Source organism: Crocodylus siamensis, chromosome 4, assembly GCF_052110815.1.
Source record: "Crocodylus siamensis isolate JL-2025a chromosome 4, ASM5211081v1, whole genome shotgun sequence".
In the NCBI taxonomy this organism is placed as follows: Eukaryota; Metazoa; Chordata; order Crocodylia; family Crocodylidae; genus Crocodylus; species Crocodylus siamensis.
The window spans coordinates 171379925-171400425 of NC_143398.1; the positions used below are offsets into that span (position 1 = coordinate 171379925).

Sequence of the window (20501 nt, forward strand, 5' to 3'; positions counted from 1 at the left end):
TGCAGTAACTCAGGCCAGGCACCAGGGGATGCTAGACCACAGCTCTCTGGCACATAGCCAGCATGGGCTGTGTTTGCTTCCTCTTCCTGCTGCCCCTGAGGTCTCTGGGATTTGCAGTCCAGAATCTCCCTCACTGGCCCCAGACCCCAGCCAGGGTTTGCCTGGTAGGGCTGTCCCTGCCCTGCACCCCCACAACAGACAGGGCTGGGCTGGAAAGTATGGTGGGGTGCTTAGGGACTGTGATTCAACTTGAACTAGGAAGGGGTCTGGGACAGAAGTTTCATAAACTGGTTGACCCAAATCACTTAAGTCTGATACTACATTCAAGCAGGTTTATCGTAAACCAGTTTCAGCCATTTTGAAACTGGTTTATGTGCACTGAACTTCTGTTCTGTTACAGGTTTAAACCAGTTTCTGATCACTTCGACCTGTTTATGTGTAACTTCTGCCCTTACCCTATGTGACAGGCTCTGGCCCCATGTTTGGCTCCTTTGGCCATGAAGTTGCCCTAAGTAGGCAGCTGAAGATTCACCAGTCCTAGGATGATACCAGCTTATTCAGACCACAACATAATAGTTGTGTTAGGGGAGAGGGATAGGAAGGGGGAGAAATAAACCTATTGGACCTATCTTATTACTGTGGATAGAATCAGTCTCTCCCCAATGAGATGTGGCGTCACAGAGTGCACTTCGAACAGCGCATTTAAATTTCTGATTATCAGGGAAGATGAAATGTGAATTAATAGAGATGAAGTCTAACCTGACAGCACAAAGAGCCTGAAACAAAGGCTGATAAAGACATTACAGCAGCATTTCCAAATTAAAGGATGTTAGTGCTCTGAGGAAACAGTGGTTTTCAAAGCTATGGCTCTTCTTTTTTTAATTAGACAAAAATGATTTTCCATTTTCCTTGAAATGTCTCATGAGGAAAACTCCATGGAACTCCACTAATTACACCCCCAGAACAGTTAAAACTCCTGGACAATAAATCTCTATCAGAAAGTTACCTGTTAGCCCCAAAAATATGTTGTAATTTAAGCTGCTTCAGTAAAAATTTCTATATTCAATAGGATGAAACCTATTTGTTTTCATGAAGAACACTGCAAAGCATTGCAGCAGAAAACTGTACCACATCTCCAATTTGCACTGCACAGAATTCAGCCTTGGGGAAAATGGGTCTAAACCAGTTTTACATAATTTTTGAACTCTTTTGACTCTGAATTGCTCCAGGGTTGGCAATGCTCTTGGCATAATTTAGATATCCTTGCAAAGCTCATTTGAATGACTTCAGCAGCTTCTATTCTCTATGGATGTATCACTGTCCAGAACCTATGCCATCTTATGTGATGTATCCTTGCCCCTGAAATGCTTTGCCTGTCTTCCATAGTATCCACACCATCATCACTCACTTTATCTAGGGTTTCACAGCCCCTTAACATTTTTCCATCATTTTTACCCAGCTGGAGAGAAAGTAAGGCTTTCACTCTAAGGGATTTAAACTGACAGTTGGCATGTTTCTTTTGACCACGATAATTTTAATTTACAGCACTGAAAACAAGAGATAACAGTACACAGTACACAGAAAAAGAAGGCAGAGATTCCTGACTATGTAGACAAGTTGGTACATAAGAACATACAACCCCCCTCCCCCAAAAACCTACAACCTCCATACAACTATCCCTCCCCGTAGATCTCTTAGGAAACACCTAAAACTTCTTTTTTTGCTGAATTTCTTCGGGTGATTAGAGTAGGAAATGAAATGACAGCTCTCTTGGTGCGTTTTATCCTTTTTTAAGCATTGAGACTGTAGTTAGTCCTTGTACAAGGAGGACTGTGAAGGGATGCTCAGAATGGGGAAGGATTTTAAATATCACTTATTTAACTATTATCTTTTTTTAACCTTCTGTCCTCTATCCTTTTATTTTTTCCTCAAATTTGGAAAGTCATTAGTGTCCAATCATTTCATTATTCAGCAGCAGCGCCTAGATTGATTGCTTTAACAAGCATGACTTGTTTCCGTATCTCCCTGAAGACTTGATTCCTCAAACCTCAACAGAGAAACTTCTACACAAGGCAGAAGCAGCAGCAGGATATCATTCTGAACAATCTCTTATTTTACATTCTGGATCCTGTTGGTTCTAATCTTTACTTCCTTGTGTTTCTAACACTGACCCCTACATTTTCAAAGCAATGGACAAGCTTTTAGTCATGTGACTCATTAAAGTTAATAGGAGCTCTGTAGCTAAAACCCCATCCACCACTTAGTGTCATAGATTCAAGTCTTCACAAAGAAAATGTGAAGGTTACTTACTAATGGCACCTCAGAATGACATTAAGTGGCACTATACAGTAGGACTGTCATCCTTCTTAAAGAGATATTAGAAGTACATTTTGACTATCCTAGAAACGGTTAGGGTTATTTGTAGTCTACATTGCTAAAGCAAGTCTTTATAAACTTCTCAAGGGAACATGAACGTCTACAAAAGCATAAGGAACAAGTCACTACATTCTTCACTAGAAATATTAGGATTTACATGCCGCAGCATATAAAGGAGACAGGACCCATGAAGACAGTATATTAAATAAAGGATCATTTTCAAATTCCCTCGCCCACTGTATTAATCAGTTAGTGGTACTGACAATTCTTTCTAGGAAACCTTTGGTTTAAGAGCCTGGCTTTTCCACTGGATAAAGGGCTTAAAATGAAGAGAAAAATGATAATCTTATATAATAAGGCATCCAGATTAGAAGCATGGTACTGACCTATATGATATTCTTATGATCTTTAAAATAATCCACACAACATCTGTTAGCAATTCTGCTCTAGGAAAAATGCAGGCTTTATAAAGATATTTTAAAACATGATTAGTGACTATTTCTCCCTTCAGCTTTGAACAGTACTGCTCTCTTGATGTACTCAGCTATCTGTCAGAGGTACAATTTATTTGTAGAGACACTCATGACAATATTTAACAGGAATTTTCCTATTTTTCTTGGAATCTTTGGTGCATTCAAATATACCAAGTAGTGTCTTATTCTATGAGTAGTTCCATTATTTTCAATAGCCTAGTAGTGGTCAAGATGCTCAGTTCTGATGTTGTACACTGAATAGCCCCTTTACTGTATCTCAAAAAAAAATTCAAGCATCAACTAAGGTTTACTCAAAGGAATGTGAATAATGTTGTAGCCTTGAACAACACTTTATTTAAATAATAACCCTTGCATTGTCTGTCCTAGCTTTTTTATTTTTATTTTTTTGATGACAATGTACTGATATTCACTGAATTGTGCCTTTGTTGGCTAGTGATCTATTTAATGTTAACAAGGACAATCATCAAGTTAGGTGCTAAAATGGAATTACAGTATAAACTGGGCTTGAAGATAAGAAAGCTAAGGAAAGATATTAGATTCATTTTTTTCATACACTTTGGTCCTTTCCTTTCTACTAAATCCATCTCACCCACCCCCAACCCCAACACCCTTCCCATTGGCCTTATTCATTGTATTGCCATCATTTTCCTCATGAACCAATCCTCAGCTGGTATAAACCCACAATGGCCTACTGGCTTCACTGAATCTACATTGATTTACATTAGCTCAGTATCTAGCCCCAAACTGTTTTGCTTCTCCTTGTTTTCTTTTACCAAGAACAATACATGGAAAGACCTAATAAACCCTATTACATGTTAAGCAAATGAAGCACAAATGTAATCAATACACAATAGAGCTGCAGTATAATGAACTCACCATCATAAAGTCATTGTCTAGTTTTAAATTTACAGCACTGAAAGCAAGAGATAATGTTAAACAATAAACAGAAGGAGCAAGGCAGAGATCTTTTCTTATACAGACAAGTTGAAGGAAAAAGGCATACAAAAAACTGACTTCTTTTGTCTGTATGAAACACCAAGTTGCTTTTTGTTGAATTCCTTCTTGAAGATTAGCGTTGGCAATGGAATGACAGCTGCCTTAATGCATTTAAGTTTTTTAACTATGGAGACAGAGGTAGTTCTTGTACAAGTAGTACCAGAAAGGGACACTTACAATGAGAATAGATTTTAAATACCACTTACTTTACATATATTGTTCCTTTTGCGCTTTCAGAATAATTTTTGCAAATTAGGAAATTTACATATGTGGAATCACTGTTCTGAAGTCTAAAGAAGGAAATCCAACACTTCAAGTTCAGTTCTCAACTGCCCAAACTATGCAGTACATCGTGGGCAAAAATCTCCAACAGAGTTCCCAAACAGATGTGGTAAGGGGGAGATTTACAAAAGGGAATAAAAGTCTTTTAAAATACAAATCCTGTTGGCTGCCCATAGAACTTGGGCTTCCAAATATATTACAGGCATTTGAATATTCACTGCTAAATCATTGATGACAAAGTGGAATTATCAGATTTAAAATATAGCTATCTTCCATTCCACTATAAAGACAGGTAGCATGAGCAAAGAACAGGCTCCAGCTTCTCTCTTTATCATCATCATCACAGGAGTAGAATCCATAAAATACCAAATATGGGTTGCTTTAATTCCTGCGGCTATTTTATTAAATAGAGCACTGCTGCATGCATGAAAACAAAGATTTGCAAATTTTGAATAATATATAAACAATTCTTCATCCAGCAATTTACTCCAAATATCTATTACCCATTATATTTGCTACTCATCAGCTTCAAAGGATCATAATCATTACCTTTTCACATAGGTGACTAACCACACAAATCATAATTTAAGAGTGTGTGCAAATGTTGGTGATACCTGGTCTACAGTCATTCCACTTGTTTTAACTTGTTCCTGATTTAAGTTCATTCATCTACTCATGTGAACTAACTTAGATCAGGCCTGCCATTTTTGGCTCGATTTAACGCCCCCAAGACTGTCTGCACAGAGGGCATATATATTTAACTAACCCTAGTTGTGTTTATCTAAATGTAATGTCACCTATACCCAAGGTGAACGGCTCAGAAAGAAGACAAAAGAAAAAATGAGTTATCCTTACCATACAGTGAATTAATAAAAAATGAATACATCAGGATAGCAGGTTTATGAATGATTTTGACTAAACATACTTAGATTTAGAAAGGAATGATCCTTTCTTGAGCTTGGGGGTTAGTTTAGATGACCTCCCTTCTAGCCCAAGTTTTTTATTTGATTCATAAGGTGCATTATTTGCAATGAATATTTTGACCAATTCTCATTCTTACTGAGGAATGAAAAGTCAGTTATTAACAGCCAAGATTATAACAGTAGATTAAGGCCAAACTCTCAAGTAAAAAGCTTTTAGTGTTAAGATGTGATCAATATACTGGGGCGGGGGGGAGGGAAATGATAGTATGAGAAGGAAAAAAAAAACTTTTGTTTGCATGTTTCCTGCCAACTTTGCCTGTGCAGTATCTGTTTAGACTATCTGTCCATTCTTGGGGTGAGATTTCTTTCTGCACCCATTAAAGAAAAAGAAAGAAAGGTTTGTATCTTTTCATGGTCAATAAATTCCTTGTTTACAGCCAATTCACCCACTTTCCTAAGTGGATTGAGGTTGTATTTTATATTTTCTGGTGCCATAAAGGACCCTAGAATACAAGAAACTCCTATGGTTTTCACTTTAACTTTCAGGGGATGTTGCATGGGTCTGACAGTAGATGGTGTCCTAAATGTTTCTCCCTTTACATCTAAAACAATACTGTTACCCAAAGTTAGAAATTAACATTCTACCTCTGGATTTATCAGACCAGAACCCCAGCTGGACCGGAGGGTTGTAGAGAGAGAAAAAATAAACAATCAGTGTGGAGGGAAGAGAGGGGAAGCCATCAAATATCCATTGTAGCCAGCCAAAAGACTTTTTAGAAGTAAAAATTGAGTGTTTATATGTTTTAAGACTTCTCTGGAAATCAAGCAAAAGTCATGCTTTACAGCATCCTGTACAAGAAATAATTTGCACATACAAATTAACTATGCTGGGCTGTTGTTATCTGATCTCAATCTTCCAGGTCAGCATCCGTTGAACTGATACATTTTTGGATACTGACTGTTGAATCTTCCCCATCATCTCCCAGATGATGAGGATCTGTTGTCAGATATTCTGTCACTTTTGCAACACTTTCATATTTTATCCAAGATGCCAGATACACCATCTCTATAACAGCTTTGGCCTGGAAACTTCATGCCTGTTCCACCAACCAAACTTTTTAGTTACTAATATAGTGGATTGCTGATGACCCACTGGGAATGGATTCCCAGTCCATTATTAATTCCACAAGTCTATTATTCATGAAAACTGGATGCTTCGAGTGACAATACTTTATACATCAACAATCAAGACAAGAAGATTTTATACAGATGCTTTAAGAAGAGTTGGACTGTGTAAAATTAAAATGTCACTTTTGCATTGGGAGATGAGCTGAGTTTGATAATGGAAATAAGAAATGTAACCTGTATTTCAGTTCAATGGCTACAATCAAAAGCTCATGGATGTGGATGCTGCATATCAGCTAGAAACCCTGGACAGCCTTTGATCTCAATTACAAAATTTTGAGTAAAGATTAACTGGGTCATCAGTTGGAAGCTAGTTCAAGGCCTGATGGTAACAGTAAAATATTCTTTATTTCTGTTCCACTGTGTTTCATGACACATACACACTGTGGAACCAGATTTTCAAGTGTGCTCAGCAACCCAACCATCATCATATTACAGCCAGATTTCCAAAATCACTCAGCATCCAGCATAAAAATCTAGCTATTAATTTTTTAATGGTTAACTGGAAACTGGACTCTTTTGAAAATCTACTTCCATCAATGAGTGCTTAGCCCTTAGAAAATCCAGATCATCACTATACAAATTCAAACAAATATTAGATGGTTTCACACTTATTTCCGCCACTCATTTTTTGTTTTAATTTTGTATGGCTGCAGCACTCAGAAAACCAGGTTTTCCAACTGGATTTTCTTTTTATAAAGGTAATTTTTTTTTAAAGGATTCTTTCATCAACATAATAATAGAACATTTCAACTCAACCACTGTACTGATTTATCTTTAGAAGAAGGATTAGTTCACCTGACAAAACATAAGATAGGTCAAAAATAAGCATTTTTCTTATAAAATTAAAGTCAGGTCAGGATGCCTCAATTTCCCCATATGTAAAACCTAGACAATAGTACTTTGCCATTATTTGTAAAGCTATCCAAAATCTACACTGAAAAAGCATTATTCATATTATAGTTGCATGCAAGAGATAGGGGTATTGGATAAAGTTAGGCAATAACCCTTCCCCTGAAAAGGTTGCAGGTAAGAACACATCTAGAGGTCTTTTTCCATCTCCTTGTGGATATTTATCTACCTAATGCCCACAGATTTGGAGGGAAAAAGTTAAATCTGCTTAACAATAGCTCAAGAAGAAAACAACTGTTTCAGGAAGAAGTTTACCTGCACCCGCTCAGTTTGATGAAGAAGTTTGTATTGTGACTATTCTATTGCATTATGCACATTATTCCTGACTCTGTGGGTGCCCTGAATTCCTTATTTTCAAGCACAATAAATTAATGTGTCAAATTATTAAGCAATTTAACTTCTGAAAGGAGAAACAGTGTAAATCATTCCAGCCTTTAGCAATAAATGTGCTGGATTTACAACACCTTTTCCAAGCATCTATTGTACTTTCGAGGAACTGAATATTAGTATATAGCTGAATATTACAGTTCTCCATTGACTTGCGCCCTCATTATGTTTAATAGTGCAAAAAAGAGTGTAAAGCATAGCAGCTTTGATTTTACAATAACCAGGGCAACTGTATACAGTACAAAGTGGAGAATCATAGCAAATAATGAGTAGGCAAGAGAAGCAGGTAAGTAAAGCAAATAATGCAAAAAACCCCCTAAACAAACAACCCCCCCCCCAAAAAAAATACCCCAAAAAACAAAGCCTTACACTAAAGGCAAGAAAATAGTAAGATGTAAATCCATTCTAGCATTTAGTTATCTGTGTAATAGGGATTGTTTTTAAAGCACAATGAAAAGGAAAATCTTCACACAGCCTATTTTGTTATAGTTCATTTCACCTAGGGGTGTCATTTAACTGGGTAAATTTGCAGTATTGGCAGTTAATGGTAAACAAATTAGCACCTCTTTACAATCCACCTAAAATAGAAAAGCGTGCTTAATTTAATACGCAATGCACAGAAAATGGCAGGTTTTACATATGTTGATCCTGATTCAGCAATATACTTAGATGTGTGCATGGAATAGTCTCATTGGTTTCAATGGGGCATAAAGTTAGGCACATACACGAATATCTTCCTGAACTGGTGCTTCTTAAAGGAAGTGTGAGGAAGTACATTTGCAGGTGGCAGTTCTTTTAAATCCTTCATTCCCTGCAGTTACTCACTTCTTCCACTTTAAATTAAATGAAAAGCTGTCTGCATTGCTCCCTCTCCACAGTGGGATCACTCTAACGTTAGGCACTTAATGACTCCATGCCTCGATTTCCATGTGATAACTGGGAAGAAAATAGGCTCATGGGAAGGCTGAGACGCAAACCTGTTTAATGTGTTCAAGTTGCCTGGAGATTCCTGCGTGGAAGCCGCTACTACCAAAAGCCCACTCCTATCTGTTTCACTTTGTTCTTCTCTCCATCCTCCAGTTGAACTAAAATGCACTAAAATAAACTAACTTTCTTCCGTTCTAACCAGGTCTTCCTGGTAAGGTTTGTTTGGGCCTGGTATGTGGGTAGTCCAGAACTCTGTGAATTCATGTTAACTCTATATCCCTCAATAGCATGAGTAGGCTGACCATAAGGAAATCCTGAACATCAGGGACATTCATCTGAAAGATCCTGCCCCTCTTCCCTCCCAACCATGCTCTCACAACTTGGTGGGGGTCAGGCAGTGTGACAGGCAGGCAGAAGAGCCTGTTTGCCCACCTGCAAGGTGCTCTGAGATGCTCTGACTCCTGGCCAGACTACAACCCATGCTCCTGCTTTTCCAGGATGCCCATTATAATACTGAACAGCTGTCTGGGATAGGCCTCTGAAATCTGGGACTGTCCCAGTTACCCAGGACATACAGTCACCCTAAGCAGGAGGCAGTTGCCATGTAAGAAAAATAATGGCTATGCAACTGCCATCTGTATCCTAATGCACACATACAAGGAAAAGAATTAGGATGCACAAGCACCATTAATTATGACATCTCTGAACTTCTCGGCACTTGATTTTACAACCTTAGGATTCTTTAAACATAGCTTTTTAGAATATAATACATGGATGTGGATTTATAAGAGCAATTAACTGTAAGTAACAAATGTTCTTTATTTAAGGACTTCTTCCTGCTTTCATAAAGCCATATTCCATTTTTTTTCATGAAATTTCAGCAAAATATAACCTAGCATAGGGGAAGTGCTACATATGAAACACAATAGTCCAAAAATATAAAGAAAAAAAGAGGGCGTAATTCAAAATGTAAAATTTCTGTCCCTTTCACCGTTCATAGTCCCATGTCTCCTACATGGGTTTCCAAACTTTGCTAGGTAGGTCTCAAAACAAAATATTTTGGACTCTATTTGGAAAAAAAAAAATTTCGAGTCATGAGTCTGTGATATGGTTTAATCAGATGCCTAGGGAGAGTGTCACATTTTAGGGGCTTATACCCTGAAGACACAATCTTAGGCTAAATAGGAGCACACCTATTGGAGTTATATTTTTGTTTATAATACACATCACCAAAAGAGCAAGATACAATATAAAGTCAATATCCAAAACAGTCCAGGTGTTTTCACCCAAGTGTCCAGTACGTTTCCACAGATATACCATTCTGGGACACTATGGGAAATTGACCATTCTGGAAAATGATTAGGTGGCCTCTGCTGAAAGATGGAGGCAACTAGTTTTTTGTCTCATGAGAGGTCCTAGATGTGGAAAGGACCTCAGAAGTCAGGAAATCAGGAAGGAGATACCCTGAGCTGATTGTATTGCTAAACTGTTCCCCTCCCCCCGCTTAAAAAGGGAGAAAAGGAGAGATTTTGAACTCTACACGTTTTGTGGACTGTCTTTGTACAGAGTGTTGGGAATGGTGCCCATTGACCATCATTATAAAATACCTTACATATTGCAACACATCGTTCTGTGCCTTTTAAATAATTTATTTTTTGTGATAAATAATCATTTGTTGTTCTCATCATAGATGCATTTGGATATTTGCCACTTGCAGAAACAGTAAAAGGATTTCAACAAAAGAAAACACAGCTGTGGGCATTTGATCACCCCAAAGCTGATGGAAAATGCTGAATTTAAAATAAGTTGTTCCCCTTAGTCAATAGGGAACAGTGAGATGGGAGGAGACAAAGCCTGATTGTCTGAAACTAAGCAAATCAGTGCACATCAAATTTCACCTTACATAGCCACATAACCCAAGCTCAGCACAGTTCTCACAATACTTCTGTCCTCTTAATACTCCTGGTCTTTCTCCCTTTAGGGTAACAATACATGCATTGGGTAATTTATTTTTATGTTGCCAGTTGCAACTATTGCTTGAAATGCTTTCCCTTGTCAGGTCATTTACTATCTAATATTGTGATCAAACCCTGTAATGTTTCATGTTCACCAGTGGCAGCTCTCCATTTATCGTTCTTGTCTGCTGAGATATGTAAGTCTGAAACTACATTATTCCTGCTCTTCTATCATAGGTTCTTTATGTGAGGTATCCTGAGAATAAATGTTGCATGGCAATTTGTCTGTCATTGATCCATTCTTTCCAGGAGTAGGTTTTGGGTTTTTATTTTTTGTTGCTGTTGCTTTTTAAAATAATCCTCAAAGTCAAATGACAACATCAGAAGCATCATGTGCAAGTTTAGGAACATCTGAATGCAACACATTTTCTCATATGCATTCTAGTAGCTAGTGATCTGGCATTATTAGGACTTTTTTCTGTAAGCGTTCTTATTCTTTTCCTCAACTAAAAACAAACACAAAACTTGATTTTTATGCTAAGCAATGCATGGTTACTGTACCTGAGAAAATTGCCAACCGCCTTCTCTCTTAGAGCAAAAGTATTGCAAGAATGTCCTGCTTGGGATCAACACAGAGAAATTCCTTGACCATAACATGAAAAATATAAAAAACTTGGATACAATAACAATTTTCTTCATTTTCAGAAAAGCTATAACGCTTGCTTATGTTCATTCCATGGAACCCTTTTCTTTCAAAATTGTCATTATGGAATAATCCTGGAGTAATAACACAGCTGGTTCCAGATATACCATGTCATTTTGTATAAACATTAGCACAGTTTCTTGTATCTGGGACACCTGGCACATGTTCACTTAATGGCATGATGGGATCTGTTCCCCAATCCCAACATTCAAGCCTCCTGTCATGCCACATGTGCATGCCAGGGTGCATGATTTAGTACTTGGGATTAGATCCCAGTTGCACCATTACTACTTGTTGGTGCAAGTTGAGCCCAGGATTATCATTATAATCCTGTGTTTACCCGGGACCAGCAAGTAGTAAGCAGAGTGCCCAGTGAACAGTGCATTGCTAGGGCTAGGATCAATGATGAGCTGATTGCCAGTCTCAACCCTGGGACCACAACGTAGCTGGTTGGAGACTCCAGTGAGGTCCTGGGGCCAGGACCCATAACCAGCTGACTGTGCATCCCAGCCCTGGGACTGCACTGGGGCCTGTCCCAGAGTCCCCTATGCAGCAAGTATCTGGCTGCATAGTGGGGACCTTTCACACGTTCAGTTTAAAGTGTGATGGAAGTCAGCCACAAGATTATAACACATTTTGTGGATTAAATTTTGTGTCTTTTTTCCTGTTTTATCATGGCATTAATTGCTTAAATGTGTGGCCAGGGTACTATTTAAAATGTGATTAACTGGTTGATTGCATCTTAAGTGTAATGTCTGCCAGAGACCTGCGAGGGACCTAATTTCATGTCAGCCTTAGTAACTGCATAAACTAAGCCACTCATGGAATCAAATAAGGCTGTTTCTATAGAGCTTGATGTTTCTTACTTGGGATCTTTTAAAATACACTGTCATGTTTCACTTTCAGGATGTTAGGCATTAACTGACAGATAATGGCAGCTATTAGAACTAGAAATGCAGTGAAACCTTTTTGGGCTGTTATTTGCCTGTATCTCGTAGTAGAATCCCTGCGCTGAAACTGCAAAGAGTCTGGGCAATGAAAGGAAGGAACTGGAACTGTGTCCCTTGGAATGGGACACAAAAAACAGGCATAGGAATAACAGAAACATGGTGACATAGTAGATATGACCTGAATAATGGTGCTGAAAGGGAACAAAGTGTTGAGGAAGGATAGAAATAGGAGAAAGAGTGATAAGGTATCCCTGTGTATTAATGAGAGGTAAGAATGTAAGGAAATAAAATGTGGTGGCATAATGCCCTTGCCCTCTCAATCTATTTAGGTGAAAAATCACACTAGGAAGGACTAATAAAAATGTCCAATAGTAATTGCATTCAGAGGTTGTTATATACCCCCAATTTCAGACTGGGAAATGGAAATGGATTGCAATGTAACAGTGATTCTCAACAAGGGTGTGATAAGATCCTTTGAAGGGTCATTTTATCTCTGTAGACCAGTCAGAAGTTAAGCTAAATTGAGTGGGGTAGCACTGATAAAAAATAATCCTTGGCTGAAGTGGCATACCTTTAAAACACCTGGAGGCCACTTGGCACTTGTTTATGAGCTTGAACATGTAATCGTTCACATTTTAAATGCCCTTAACAAGATCTAACTGTAGCATGTAATCTCACCCTAAGAGGAAAAAAAAATGGTACTATACAGACCTAACTGGATAAAACATCACCTTTAATTAGAAGACTCAGAGGACTTACAAAAACTAAAAAGAGAGATGGACCTATAAGAAATGTTCCTTCTGTCAATGAATGGAAGAATAAAGAGAGAATGGCTAAAGATTTAGATTCATTAGACTCTGTGAGGAAACTTGTGTACTAACATGGAGCATAACCTAGGTTATTTCTGGTTTGCAATGTTTCAAGGTTATGTGAGACATTGTGAGAGACATTGGAACAAACTATTTTTACGCCTATTTGGATGTACAGCTGCCTGCAAACTTATCAACTGGATTTGTTATCCTGAGAGTGCCTTCCAGTTCTATGTTCCTAGGATGTTCTGAGAAACATCTCACCGCCCTCTGACATACTGAACCCTGCAAAAATAACTACATCATCTTCTACTGTGAATTACAAGAATGATGTATCGGATATGCCTGGATACTATCATAATCAGGCAGGAAAATTCGTAAAAATGGACCAGTCTAAAAAAATGAACACTGTAAATCTTCACCATGGCAGTCTGTTTGTTTATGGCGTTGTTATGATCCACATCTCCAACTTCTTTGGTCTCTTCTGCTTCTCTTTTTTCTCTTTTAATAACTGCTACTATGCTTTTGGTTTTCCTAGTCTTTGTTGCATGCCCCACAATTCACTTTTCAATTCCATTAGGACTGCCAATGAAACTTTTGTCAGTGCACGTACTGTAATGCTCAATGATTATTTTTGTGCATATATCAAGAATCCCAGATTTAAGAAAATTTGCTTTCATTTTTTACAACAATGTTTTCAGTTACTACTGTGTTTCCAGGCTGTAATTGTGCTCAGTTACTTGCTTCTTTTCTAACTTAGTACTGAAAGTATACCAGCACGCAAAATATAAATATGTAGGCAAACTGATTTCCTTTGGTGTATATTCTCTTTAATTTATCAAAGAGTGGTCAGGCCTATTGCTGCTGCAAATTAGAATCACTCAGTGATGCTAACAGAAACATTATGAATTACACCAGTTGAGGTGCTAGTGATAAATCAGAATTAATCAGGTTAAGTAGCTTTTTGTTATGGAATTATTTAGTTTATCATCACCTCTGTTAATGTTCTGGTAGCAGGTCCTATCCCACAATGGTGGCCGTGACACCCCCTGGTGTCCAAGCTACTCCTGCCTTACCTCCACTCTTCCAGTAGCCTTCCTTGTTTGTCTTACCTGCCATGGCTTGATGGATATTATAGGCCTTAGGGAGGCTGCCCCAGGGCCACTCAGTTCACCTCTCCACTGCTTCTCATGCCCAGCTGACACCTGTTTTGCCCTTCAGGTACTAAATTGCCTTAGAAGCATTAATAATGGCCTCCAGCCTCCCCCGTAGCCACAGGTTTTACTCTTCACCAGCCTGTAAAGGATTCATCCCTCTTGACCTTAGCTCACTGGTTGCTGTGGCTGTAGACTTCAAACCAGCCACTAATTGTTCTGGCCTATCTTTTCTGTCCTGGCCCTAGCCCACCCCCTTCTGGTCAGGCCATTGGCCTTCTTGGACCTAGCCCACCTCTCTCCACTTGTACCCAGGCCTCGGCCCTCTTGGCCCTAGCCTGGCTTGCTCAGTCCAAGTCCAGGCCTCGGTCATCTTGTATATACCCCAGCTCATGCCCAGGCCTTGGCCTCTCAGCCATAACCAACTCACTTCCCCCTTTCCCTTTTCAGGGCTTGAAATCCAGAGTGCCTCAAGCAACCTGTTATGTGGTCCAATCCACCCCTATAGCTACAACTCAGTCATTTGGTATAAACTGAAACCAAAATGCCAACAGCCTGCTTCAACTAAAAATCTCAAAGCCCCTCTGGGTCATCACTAGGGATCCAGGTTTTCCGGAAGCTGTGGAAAAATGTAGATTTTCTCCTTTAAAGGAGAAAAATACAGGTAACGGCAAGTTCCACTTGAAGGTTGGCAGAGATCTAACTTGCAAGGGGGTGCTTGAGGTTGGGAGGAGCAGGGATAGGGCAATCACAAGCAGGGGGTGATACATGCATGTGCATACATGCATGTGGCAGTCAAGCAACATGGAGAGCAGGTCCTGCAGCTCCCTCCAAAAAATCCTTTCAATAACCTCTAATTTTATAAACCCTTCATCCTTTACATTTAGTTTGTTAACAGCCAGAGTGCAATTGCTTTGGCTTTTTCTTCCCTTCCATGCTAGTTAATATAATTTATAATTTTGAATGCAACTAAACTGGTTTTAAGTATTCTGGTAGATCCCTTACATCAAGCACATTGTAATATTAAGCCTGTTCTCATTTAGATAAGTGAAAGAACTCACTGATTTTAAAACTGGGGTGGATACTGCTATATAGCAATACCTTGTCTAGCAAAAAAATACTGGTCATTCTTATTTGTGGCTAGCCACCTTTTGGAGAGTATCCCATTCTATCTTGTTTCTGACCAATCCTACAGCAACCTGGACTGTGCCCTGGACTGCTTTTATTCCCATATTTGATATCATAGAATTTTTTATTCCTAGACCTGGGACCTGTTAGCCTCCAGCACTCTAGCACTGGAATTATACTTTATACCAAATAATACAGATCTACAGGCAGCAACAGAATGAATAAACAGTTTGTCCTTGTCTATACTGGCAACTAAGCTGTATTCAGCACTGATTAAAGACATCGATTCCCAATATTCTTTGAAAGTACTTTTTTCCCACATAGACAAACCCAGAACCAGCTGGTCCAGTTCATTCTTAATAGTGAGAGCAAGGTTTAGCTATTTCTGGCCAAAAAAATTCCCAAGTAAATGTGCAGATCACAGGTAACAGTGAGAAACAGACACTGTGCTGACAATATGTAGAGAGGCTGAGGGTTAGACAGAGCAAGCTGTGTACATGACTTCAGGTAGAGACTGAGTAAAGTTCTTAGCTGATATCTCCACGGACTGAATTGCTTGTGTGTAGCCTTGATTCCCCTCTCCATTTGCTGTTTTAAGGCATATAGGTCTCTTACATCTTGTAATAAATTAATCTAGAAGATATCCTGGGTATACATATTGACCATTTTTTCCAAGTAGAAAAGCAGAAATATGCACATACGGCAAAGCCTCAATATTAGTCACTGATTAGTGAATAGGCAGAAATATTAAATAGATAAGATTAAGGAAAAAATGTATACACACAGGTTACCTTACCCACCCCATCATCTGGCATACTAGGCTTTTTTTCCTCCTGAGCTTCAAAAGTTCCATTCCAAATTTCATGTGAAGTCAAATAATCCAGCAGCAGTTACATACCTAGTTATTCCTGGTCTTCAAAGGCTACAAAATGGCTGTTTGTTGGCAAAATTAATTAGTTAAATGGAAATGCTGGTTTCTTTTATAAAGGGGTTGGGGAGAGGAAACTCTGGGAAAGAGAAATCTCATGAAGGCCTGTTAGCAGGTGCCTCTGGGCAAATCCATGACACTGCCAGCTCAGTAAAATTAATGGCTCTTAATTTCACAAGATTTCTAATTATAAACACAATATTGTAATAATATGTGATGCAAAAGGTTGGGAGGGGTTTAATGGAAACCGGCTTATTTGCCAAAGAATTCCACAGACACACCGCAACTCCAGATTTGCAAGCCTTTAGAAGTTCATTATTTTATTCATTTATTCTCTCAACTTCATCAGTATTCAGCCAGTTTATATTGTAATTGGCTGTTGGATATTTCCAGAATACTGATGCTAGAAAAAGCACGTGCATCAAGCTAGACAATACTCTGAATGAAAACTGGGCTTTACAAGAGCTCTTTACTGACTCGCCAGAAAGGAGCAAAGATGTTGTAATTTTGGGACTGCTGGGAAAATGCTGGAATGGGCTGCTCAGTTCTTCCCCTCCTGGCAGGAATGAAATACTGTTATCTCCCTGCGGGACCACTCAGAGTAGGAATGAAAGGGTCAGAAGTAAACTTGTCTGATATGGTATAGTAAGTGGGAACTGTCACCTTCAATCAGTATTGTGAACCCTCCCTCCTCGACCTATGTCTTTTATCTTTTCACTTTTTACTTTCTCATGGTTTTAGCTATTCAAAGCTATTCAAGCTTTGAAAATTAAACTCTTTGAGAGGAATTCTAGCCCACAACCTAACTCTGCAAATGAACACAGGAGAACTTCCCTGATGCAGGCACTGTGTTGACACCTCCCCCTGTACACATGGTCACACAACCTATACTGTTGAAGGTGAAGGCAGTCCTGCATGACTGAGGCACAGCCATAGCACTGACTCATCCATTTTGACCTCTGCAAACTACAAGATGAAGTGGAAAACCTCCCATAAAAAACAAATCAGCACTGACAACTTCCCATGTTACTCCTCTTCCCTGAATTAATCCTGAATGGGGATATGAAAAAGATGGCTTAAGGCTACTTTTGCCCCTTTTCCCCTGGGATACATCTTCTGTACTATGTCATTAGGAAATTCAGCAAAGCCTTGACCCTGGTATGTTGGAAGGTATAAGTAGCTCCAGACCTTCCCCCTCTGCATTAAATGAACTTTTGTTTTGTTTTGTTCTTTACATGGCATGGCATAATAATGGGTAATAGGGGTGTGCAAAGCAGGCTCTATTTGATTCGGCTTTGGATTCAGGCCAAATCAGGGACAGTGATTCAATTAGTTGATTCAGGTCACTGTCCCTGATTCAATTTGGCTGAATCCGAATCTGAAGAGGTGATGCTAATTTGGAGAATCAGAGATTCAGACACAGACACAGCTTTACAAGTTTTTTCTACATACCTCAAGGTACCAGCATGGTTTGTGAACACTGTGATGCTAGGGTAGATGGAACAACCCACAGGAATGTGTGCCCCCCGCCCCATGTGCTTGGCAGTAAACCCAGAAGTGGACTGGAAGTACTTCCAGTCCACTTCTGGATCCACTGGGGAGCACACGGGGGGGCCTCCCATGCCTCCCCCAACTTCGCGATCAGCCATGGGGGGGACTCCAGGTGCCCCCCCCGACCCAGGAGGCACCAGTAACTGAGCCAGAGCAGTGCAGGGGGGGCCCCCTGTGCACTCCCCGGTGGATCAGGAAGTGAAATGGAAGTGCGTTTGGTCCACTTCTGGGTCTGCTGCTTAGCACACTGGGGAGCCCCCCATGCTTCTGTGAGACACTTCATGCACCCCAGCACTGCAGTATTCATGAGCCCCTGCTACCTAGAGGTATGTAGAAAAAACATTTAAAGCTGTGCCTATATCCAAATCTCTGAATCTTTCCAAATTGCTTTGAATTGATTCGGAGGGTTCTGATTCGATTCGGAGAGATTAAAGGCTCCTCTGATTCAATTGGGATTCAGAGATTCGGCCACCAAATCGGGCTGAATCTCTGCTGAATCAAATCAGGGATGAAAGCTTCACATAGCCCTAGTGAGTAATGCTCATTCACTCACATGATGGTGACCCAAACATGTCATGTCAAGCAAAGCAAAGGCACTTCTGAAGTGCATACCTTCTGGATAGATCCCCGCATTGCCACATACCAGATATACTAAAATGGACAAAGTCAAATTAAAATCTTCTTGGAGTTACAGTTCTGCTGCTGCTAAAAGTCATTTTTTTTCTGATGTGAATAATGTTTTCCAGTTAATGACTGAAGCTCATTCTGAACATCATTTGTCTGGTACGTTTTCCATCTAATTTAGTAACAGTCCTGCATTCGATAGATCATATACTTCCACCCCTTGAAATGCCCATTTCTGTTCCTTGTGTGCTGTCTTAAAATGTTCATATTTGGTTTTCATTTACAGCTTGATGATTCCTACCCAGCAGAGTAAGTGATTAACTAGAGCAAGAAAAGGCATTAAAAATAAAATAACATTAATTAAAAAAAAACAAACAGACAAGTGTAGGTTGAGGTAAGCAATATTTTGCAGACAGTTCTAGCAGGGCTAGTATTTTTTTATGGCCAAAATCTTTACTGGGCAGAGATCAAAGCAGATTCCATGAGGGTGCAGTGCATAAATGGAAACACTCAACTTCTGCTGCACCCTCAGTCCTCATAACATAACCCTACAGGAGCCCTTTGCTGGATACTGGGCTCTTCAGCTGTAGGCAGGAGTAGGAGTTGGCCAAAAGCAACAGCTCGGATTGTAAGATATTCTCTTCAAGTTTGAGCTTCCTCCTCAAGCCCCTTGAGATTCTTCCACAGTTAATGATGATCCACAGTGTGAACTGTCTTAGGCATCCTCCGTAGCCACTATGTGGACACAGAGAAGAGGATGCCCTTGGCCATCATCCAGCAGCAGAAACAGGACAAAGTAATCAGAGGCTATGTTAGGACACAGGACTTCAACAGATTCCCTCAGGTGTACATGCATCACAAGGATCCACTGATTCTGGGAGATAAAATATAGCCCCCTTCTTCTCCAGGCTGTGTAACAACAGCTTAATAATTAGTTGAAAATGCCACAAATACAGATCTCTCAGCTTCTTACCATTTACACAAAAGTAACCCATGCAAGAGACAAGATAACCCTGGGTGAATTTGATTAAGATCAATTTAGTGGTAGTAATCTATGCCGGTTATCTAATCTGATGTAAAAATCATTATCCAGATCAACAGAGGGATGTAAATGCTGAAACATCAGACATTTCTATCAAGTACAATATATGTACTATGTTTGAAGTTACAATTCGTTAGGCTGAGCTCTCTCTTAAATGCTATCCAGAATTCTATGTAAGGTACAATATATTGACAGCCGCATTTCATTTGGGAGCCTACTCTTGCCTTTCACCTCTGGCAAAGCAGTAATCTAAAGCTCTGGCAGCTTTTCATCTGAATCAGGTTCAAGTGGCACTGCTGAGACTTGAACTCACATCCTTCAAAAGGGCAGAAACAGCATGGTCTAGTGCCCCACATTGTAAAGTTACTATGTGACCCTAGGATTAGAATTTCTTTAGTGATCCTGAAGAAATACTTAGGAGGGTAAGTGGGAAAAAAGGGTGAACACTTATATGAGGCACCAATAATAGAATAAAGGCATGCATCAAGTACACCTGAATGTCTCATAACAATCACCTTGTAGTAGGGAACCTAGAGCTCCTGTTACTTTAATGGAAAAATTGTTTCAGATGGAGCTCAGGCATCAGAGAGAGAGAGGCTAGCTGCAACAGGGTAAGCAGTAAAGAAAAACTGCTGCCTGAGCAGGGAGCTACACATTAAAGAAAAGGGGAATACCTGCAGACAGTTGAGGGACCATGGCACAGAACAAGCTGACTGCAAGAAAACTGGTAACTATAAGTCAAAGGCTAGGTGTGCTTAATACAGAGCCAGCCACTCTGCAAATAGGACACTGGGACAAAGCCCAGCTTGGGCAATGAGGACACTGCCAGACAACCAGTTGCTGACTGCCATGGAGAACAGCTGTCATACCCTGATGAGGAACCCCTGCAGGTGGTTGGGGAAATCACGAGGGCTGTGCAAAGCTTCAGTAGCTGATTCAATTCAGAGGACATTCGTCCCAATTCAGGGACCAAATCTCTGAATCCAAATCGAATCGGGAGACCAAGTTAAAGCTGTGAATGGATTCACAGCATCCGAAACAATTAAAAAAAGCTTTGGAAAAAATTTGGCCATAGACTAAACAGGCAGCTGACAGCTGCCTCCAGCTGGTAAATCTGTTGGGGTTGGAGGAGAGGGGAGGGAAGGAGCATGGGTGATGGAGGGAGGGATTGGGGC

The 20501-nt window shown here is 39.7% G+C and overlaps 1 protein-coding gene across 8 annotated transcripts in view; it reads right to left on the bottom strand.

The window, feature by feature from the left end:
- The window catches only part of ERBB4 (erb-b2 receptor tyrosine kinase 4), a 1162978-nt gene that overhangs the window by 377243 nt on the left and 765234 nt on the right, over positions 1 to 20501 (bottom strand). The window lies entirely within an intron of this gene.